This window comes from Eumetopias jubatus, unplaced genomic scaffold (genome assembly GCF_037043125.1).
Source record: "Eumetopias jubatus isolate StellerSeaLion01/CBP00866 unplaced genomic scaffold, mEumJub1_p1.0 scaffold_10, whole genome shotgun sequence".
Classification (NCBI taxonomy): Eukaryota; Metazoa; Chordata; class Mammalia; order Carnivora; family Otariidae; genus Eumetopias; species Eumetopias jubatus.
Window position 1 is genome coordinate 49,995,630 of NW_028274816.1, and position 6,924 is coordinate 50,002,553.

Consider the following 6,924-nt stretch of genomic DNA (forward strand, 5'->3'; position numbering starts at 1 on the left):
AAATCTAGAGAGAATGTATTATGTTCCTAGGAAAAATGTAATTTATCAAAATCACCCTAAGTTGATATCAGACCCTTTTTAATTAATTAATTTATTTAAAGATTTTATTTATTTGACAGAGAGCGAGAGAGGGAACACAAACAGGGAGAGAGGGAGAACCAGGCCTCCCGCTGAGCAGGGAGCCTGATGCGGGGCTCAATCCCAGGACCCTGGGATCATGACCTGAGCTGAAGGCAGACGCTTAACAACTGAACCACCCAGGCACCCCTAATTTAAATTTTGAAAATGAAAAGAAAATAACGTTTTTCTTTTAAAAGCAGCACTATGGGGGTGCCTGGGTGGCTCAGTCAGTTAAGCATCTGCCTTTAGCTCAGGTCATGATCCTGGGACCGAGCCCCACATCTGGCTGTCTGCTCAGCAGGGAGCCTGCTTCTCCCACTCCCTCTGCCACTCTGCCTACTTGTGTGCGCACACACTCTCTTTGTCAAATAAATAATCTGAAAATAAAAATAAATAAAAACAGCACTATGGCACATACTCAGGTAAGAGTTAAGGAATTATTCCTAACAGAGTCTTTCTAGCTCATTGCTACATGCATTACATAATTATAACATCTCTAATAGAATAGGTCCTAAAAATCAAGCAAAATGAGTTTTCCATGTGAAATTAAGCATAGAAAATCTAAATACATTACATACCAATTGAAACAAAGGATCTACCAAAAGAAATATGAAACTAAAAAGCATTAATTTAGAATATCTAAGAGTTAACTTGTGGTTTCATTATAAATCTTGATGAATGACAAAACAATTGATCTGGTATTTTCAAGATTAGAAAAAAGCAACAAATGACAGGTTGTGGGCCAACCACCTATTTTTCTAAGTAAAGCTTTATTCAAACAGCCGTACTTGTTCATTTACATATTATCTAAAGGTGCTCTCTCATTTGAATAGTAGAATTGACTAGTTGTAACATAGACCGTATGCCCCATAAGCTGAAAATATTTACTATTTGCTCTTAACTACTGGTCTTTTAAGAAACTGGCTGACCTGTGATCTAGGTTCATTAGTTTTTCTAATCTTTATTTAACTTTAGGAATGAGTTGAATTATAGATAATTGATTTCTTCAATACTAAATGGAAACTTACCCCCACTGCCACATTTTACCATTTTCTAAATCAGGATGCTATTTACAATTGATAACTACTTTCATTTCCTTCCAGCCAGTTAAATGTCTTAAGTTAGTCATTTAAAATAACTTCCTCTGTATTTTCTGGCATTGTCAAGAAAGTGCCAGCGTCAAATCATACTAGTTTTGATGAAATACTCTGTTTTTCCACAATTAGTGTTCAATTCTATAAAAGAATCAATACCTTCCAAATAAGAATGATTGTGGAAAATCACACCCAGTGTCAACTAACCATCTATGATGTCACTGTGATTGTCCCTTATAATGAACACTTCTGTGTCCATTTATTGCAGATGGGGAATCCAGTATCCTATTCAGTCATTCATCATCTGACAGTTAACACCATTGTCCCATACAAGTTTAGGTTTGAGAATTAAATATAACACAAGACAATAATTTGAGTTCTATAGTAAAATATGTCATTGCAATAGGGCAGCATGGTACTTTTCCAGGTTACTATATATGCATGTTGAATATAGAGACATATCTCTACCCAGCGTTTTGAAAATTATGCCCCCAGGCACACCATTAGTACTTAATAGTACTTTTTAAAAAGTTACTCTGCTTAAATAAGTTAATGAAATACTGAATACTAAATCTCTACCTTTGAACAATGAAAAGCTTATTATCAACCAAACATGATTAGAGATCTGTGGTAAAGAACATTTTAAAATGTTACCAGTGGGGTGCCTGGGTGGTGCAGTCGGTTAATTTTCTGACTCTTGGGTCCTGAGACCAAGCCCTGCATCCGGCTGGCTCTCTCTCTCCCTCTGTCCCTCCCCCACACTTGCGCTCGAGTGTGCCCTCTCTCTCTCTCGAATAAATAATCTTAAATGTTACCAGGGAATCCCCATTCCTGATGCCTATGAACATTTCCAGGAAATGTTGCCAAATCCAAAGGGAGTGACTCTAAGGTTGGAATTATCAGTCATTATTTCATGTTATTAGTGATGATTGGATGGCAGACAGCTCACATTATGAACCACAATTATCTTTGTTTTTCTGAATGTACAGCTCTATTTTTCTACAAACTGAAATATCTTTTAGCCCAATCTTTATGTACATATACCTCAATGAATTTAAATCTTGCCTTTTGACCATGATACAATTGTTGACAATTTTTCATCGTGGGAAAAAAAAAAGTGAATAGCTTTGCTCCTATATACTGGTGTTACTAGTTTTACCAAGGCATAGGTTGCATACATTTTCAGCCTTGGTATGTATTGCTAACTTCTTTATTTTTGACGTCTGACATCTGACAACTCAGTCAAAGGTGAAGTATGCCTTATGTTTCTCCTTCTAGTATGTGGTTTAGTTTTTAGGGTTCTTTTTAAGATTATTTATTTTAGAGAGGGAGAGAGAACATGGGGGGTGAGAGGAGCAGAAGTAGAGGGAGAGGATCTTAAGCAGAATCCCCCACTGAGTGCAGAGCCTGAGGCCAGGCTCAATCACAGGACCCTGAAGTCATGACCTGAGCTGATATCCAGAGTCTGACGCTTACCAACTGAGCAACCCAGGTACCCCAGTTTTTAGTTTTTCTAATTACTAGTGAGTTGAATATTTTCCACATATTTTTATTGGCCAGCCATGCTACTTATTGTGATTTTTCTAGTTCTTCTACCCATTTATTTATTTTTTTTCTCCTGATGCCTTAAAAAGTACTCAGTATCCAAATCCTTTGCTTTTTTCCCAGACTTATGTTGATTTATTATGTTTTTTACTGTGTTCAGTACCCCTCATACAAATATTTTAAATTTTGATATAGTAAGTTTTTGGTCCTACCAAATATTCTTATTTCTATTCATAATTTTATTAGACTATTTACTTTTCTAAATAATCAGTTACCTGAAAGTCAAAATGAAAATTCCTTTTCTTAATATTTATATGGATTATTTACTTTCATTGAAATAGCTTTGCCTTTGCTTAAAGCCAGTTTCTACTCTTTTAATCTATCAGCATTTCATTAAACATTCAGCATTTCTCTAAATAATTGCTCTATTTATATTGCTAATAAACCAAATCTTAAAGATTTAACAAATGAAGTGTCTTTAATTATATAGTGATCAGTTGCAAATGTAAGTTCTCTTAACATCTGCTGAAAATCATAAATTTAATGTTTTTAAAAATCACCCCAACTCTGTAAATGTGGAGACAACATTCACAAAAGATTGAAATATTCATAAAACTTAGTGAATTTACAGTAATTTGTTTTCAAACATATTGCCATAGATTTGATTATTTTTTCTCTATTCTTACGTATTTTTATTTATATTCTAATACCTTCCCAGTTTTTCTTCCTTGGTGTTTTTTCCCATTGTGAAAAGTTTTTTTTGTTTGTTTGTTTGTTTTTTTAAGATTTTATTTGACAGAGACACAGCGAGAGAGGGAACACAAGCAGGGGGAGTGGGAGAGGGAGAAGCAGGCTCCCCACGCAGCAAGGAGCCCGATGTGGGGCTCGATCCCAGGACCCTGGGATCATGACCTGAGCTGAAGGCAGACACTTAACGACTGAGCCACCAGGCGCCCCAGGGAAAAGTTTTATAGTTTATAGTTTGAGCATTCTTACCTGACAAGGTAGAAGGATCTGAATGATCACCTAGTTGTTTCTTGGTCAGATTATTGGGACTGGTCAGAGTCAATGTGATCCTGAACTCCTTTAGGTCTTTTTTCTTTTTTCATCTGATAACACATTTTCAAACCATGGTAAAGTACACATAATATAAAATTTATGTTAAGGCAGTAAAATTTACTGTCTTAACATAAATTTTTAAGTGTACAGTTCAGTGGTATTAAGTACATTCATATTGTTGTACAGTCATCACCACCGTCTATCTCTAGAACTCATCATCTTGCAAAACTGAAATTCTATAACCATTAAACAATAACTCCTTATTCCCACCTCCTCCTAACCCATGGCAGCCATCATTCTACTTTCTGTCTCTAAGATTTGAACAGTTCTTGGTAAATAGAATCATACACCATTTGTATTTTTGTGAGTAGTTTATTTCTAGCATCCCTGCTTTCCTTTGGTTACTGTTTGCATGGAGTATTTTTTCCCCAGCCTTTCACTTTCAACTTGTTTGTGTCTCTGGTGAGTCTAAAGTAAGTCTCTTGTTCAATAATTTTTTTATCCATTCTTCCAAACTGTCTTTGATTGTAGAGTTTACTCCATTTATATTTAAAGTAATAACTAATAAAGGACTTATTTATGTCATTTTGCTATTTGTTTTCTATTTGCCTTATAGTTTGTCCCTCATTTTCTGCATTATTGTCTTCTTTTGTGTTTAGTTACTATTTTGCAATGAAGTGTTTTAATTTCCTTGTCACTTATTTTTGTTTGTATTCTAAAGCTATTTTCTCTGTGATTACTATGGGGATAACACTTAACATAATAACATTGTAACATTCCAATTTGAACTTATACCAGCTTAAAGTTTGGGTCTCTTTTAATTATAAAGATTGGCTGATTAACTTGTAGGATATTTAAGGCATAATCAGTTCTTTCTTTTTTTTAAGATATTATTTATTTGACCAAGAGAGAGACAGTGAGAGAGGGAACACAAACAAGGGGAGTGGGAGAGGGAGAAGCAGGCTTCCCGCTGAGCAGGGAGCCCGATGCGGGTCTCGATCCCAGGACCCTGGGATCATGACCTGAGCCGAAGGCAGACACTTAACAGCTGAGCCACCTAGGCGCCCCAGCATAATCAGTTCTTGTTAACTAAAATTTTGTGTGATTTTTTCCCCATTATTATAGTATATTAAATGTGCCAGTTTGCTTTTTAAAATGTTTTGCTTCTTATTTTTTTTTAAAGATTTTATTTATTTATTTGACAGAGAGAGAGAGAGACAGTGCAAGAGAAGGAACACAAGCAGGGGGAGCAGCAGGCAGAGGAAGAAGCAGACTCCCCACAGAGCAGGGAGCCCGATGCGGGACTCGATCCCAGGACTCCGGGATCATGACCTGAGCCGAAGCAGACACTTAACGACTGAGCCACCCAGTCCCCCCTGTTTTGCTTCTTATTAAAAGTAATTGTTCTTTTAAAAATAATTGATAGATATTTCAACTCCTGAGAGATGAATGATTTAGCCTGTTGTTATATAGTCTCTTAAGGATGTTTGGCATTTTTTTTTTCTTTTTGGAATGCTATTGAATCCTATATCTATCTAGTTACTGTTTGTGACATGCCTCATACTGATGACCTTTTGGACCTCCTTCTGTGTGGTTATTCTGAATGATCATCGGTGTTGATCCATTTTTCCTTTTCTTAGTACAATTCTTATTGCTTTTATGCCTGCTTGGAATTCCTGTTTCCCTCCCTATTTACACAGATTAACAAAATTAGAAATGGTTATCTTCACTTTCTTAACAGACAACTGATGATAGGGCACCTCGCTGGCTCAGTCAGTAGAGCATGCAACTCTTGATCTCACGGTCATGAGTTCAAGACCCACTTGGGTCATAGAGTCTACTTTAAAAAATTAATCAAGGGGTGCCACAGGGTGGCTCAGTCAGTTAAGCATCCAACTCTTGGTTTCAGCTCAGGTCATGATCTCAGGGTTGTGGGATTGAGCCCCATCTTGGGCTCTGCACTCAGTGGAGAGTCTGCTCAAGATTCTCTCTCTCCCTCTGCTATTCCCCCCACTTGCTCACATGCTCTCTCTCTCTCTCTCAAATAAATAAATAAATCTTTAAAAAAATTAAGTCTCTTGGCTAAACAAAACCAAATTAAACTTGCAGTCTGGGGCATTCACTCCTCAGATATTAACTAATTAATTAATAGACAACTGATGAGAACAAAAAAGTATACCTGTTTTTATTAACACTCTAACTTATTGATGTGAACAGTACAATACATGTAACTTACTATACATGTTTATATCATAACTATTTTGTACATTTTTATATTAACTTTTTTCTAACCCTCTCATTTTAATGTTATCATTTTATGCCTGATTATTAAAATATTGTTGAGGTGCTTGGGTGGCTCAGTTGGTTAAGCATCTGCCTTCGCCTTAGGTCATAATCCCAGGGTTCTGGGTTCAAGCTCTGCATGGGGCTCCCTGCTTGGCAGGGAGTCCGCCTCTCCCTCTTCCTCTGCTCCGTCCCACTCGTTCTCTCTCTCTCTTTCAAATAAATAAAATCTTATAAAATATTGTCATTTTGTACTAAAATGGAACTTCACCTGAAGCAGTTCCATTACATTGACTCCTTTTTCTTTAGCACTGTCCATGACTTCCTTGAAAGCATTACATTTTTTGAAAATGTATGTTTAGACCTGTCCTTTTGCCTGTTTACTTTCAATTTTGCCCTGAAACAGGGAATCAGCCTCTCTCCTTATATAAACTAGAGAACAGCATTAGAAACCAAAGTTTGGCTGTTGTGTGATGAGAGGTGAAACTGGGGAGGGAAATGGAAGAAGATGACTGGGTTTTTTTCAGATGCTCTGGAAGTGAACCTTTATGTCCTCAGTTCCAGGATCTTGGTTGAATTCAGTAAGTCTTTCCACCAGTAATAGTCTCCAGGAAATCACTGAGTCCCACTGTGCTTAGTTCCATTTAACCAAACTTAAAACTATATCTTTGGCTCCCATAGTAAACAGTCTTACTTATAACCTGTGTGGAATTCATTATATTCCTCCTTTGAGGTAATATTCCAGTTGTCATTTGGTGTAATGACCATTCAGATGAGGGACTTCATTTATTGCTGCTGGGTGTAGCCACAGAACAAATTATAA